Source organism: Vigna umbellata, chromosome 5 (assembly GCF_029865625.1).
Source record: "Vigna umbellata cultivar VRB3 chromosome 5, Vumbellata_1.0, whole genome shotgun sequence".
NCBI lineage: Eukaryota > Viridiplantae > Streptophyta > Magnoliopsida > Fabales > Fabaceae > Vigna > Vigna umbellata.
The window spans coordinates 25,979,966-25,981,654 of record NC_142169.1 but is presented as its reverse complement, the minus strand read 5'-3'; positions in this window follow the sequence as shown (position 1 = coordinate 25,981,654).

Sequence of the window (1,689 nt, the reverse complement as noted above, 5' to 3'; positions counted from 1 at the left end):
TTTAATTTTGAAAAAAAAATATTCAAAGAGTAAAATTGAAAAACAAATGTGAAAAAAAATCCTTTTATATGTAGATATATCTTTATTGTAAAAAACAATAATAATAATTAATTTTTAAATTAGATTCTAAATATTAATTATCAAGACTTTAACTTTCAATTGATTGTTTGTGAACTATAATTGAAGTCTTTATTTTAATAATAGTTTGGGAGTTTTACAATTTAACCTTAAAAAGCATCTTGGTAAATTAAAAAATTATGAATTATTCATTTTAAAGTATCTTGAAAGGAAATAGACATTGAATTATGGTTGAAATAGAAAAAATGAAAATTAACTAGAGTTGGGGAAGAAAGCAAGATGGTGTTGGGAAGGAAGACAGCATCAGCTTACCAACCAGTGGGAGTGTTGCTATGATTGACTCGTATCCATTTCTCATTGGCTATCAACACTTTTTCACAAACACCTTATAGTCAATAATCATCACTATCAATCAATTAGAGCTTAATATTATGAAGCCTCCACAATTATTTGATAGATACTCAACTAAAACAAAACCCTATTTCGTATACATGCCATGGATATATTCATTTCTAAACTTCTGCTGCTCAATCACCAACTGCATGCATGGATTATTACACTTTTATATATGTAAGTCTCTTTAGTCTCTTTATTTAAAACTAAAAAAACATATATGTTCAATGATAAAAAAAAATAATGAAATTATAATTATAAAAATATATATAAATAACTTTTTTTAAAAAAAAATTTATAAAAAATGATTAAATAGAAAAATGATTAAATTTAAAAAGAAAAAGTTACTTGAAGGATAATATTGAATAAAATATGTAATATATATATATATAATGATAATAATAATAATAATAATGATATATAATAATAATAATAATAATAATAATGATGATGATAATGGTATAGGTGAGACATTATTATCCATCTTCGACTCAAAGGAGGAAGCGAATTAGTTAAAATATGTACAAATTGGCTTGAACACAGTGAAAAAAAGCATAATTTAAGAATAAAATTTTGATATAAATTCATATATAATTTTGAAGATATTAAAATTCATATACTTTATCTCTAATCGAACTTTATTATTTTCGAACAAAAGTAATGTATTAAAGTTAAATTTTAAGTGCATACGATTATATTATTTTAATTTAATGTTAAAAGTAAATTATTTTATTAAAAATAAGAATAATATTAAAAAACATAATCTATTAAAAATAAATCATAAAATTAGATTATGTCATTACCTTTTTATATAAAATAATGAATTAATCGCTTAGTTAACTAAATTTCGAATCAAAATAATTTAATTATTTTATTTTAAAATATGTTCAATCTAAAATATTTTTTAATATTAATTTTCTTCATTAATATTTTATTTATTGGCCTCATAAAACTTAAAAGAGTTAATGCTGAAGCTTTTCATTTGTTTTGAACTCCAACAAAAGAAATTGGCGTTGCTGGAATACAGCATAGTATAATCTATTAAAGAAATACAAATAGGATGATGATCTCACTCGTTCAATTATTAAGAAACAAATTCTTTTAATTTTTATTTTTAATACATATCAAATCAATTCATTTGCTTTTGTTGGGATATTATTTAAACAAATTCTAGAGTATAAAATCAATGTTGATTTTTTATTTTAATATAAAAGATGA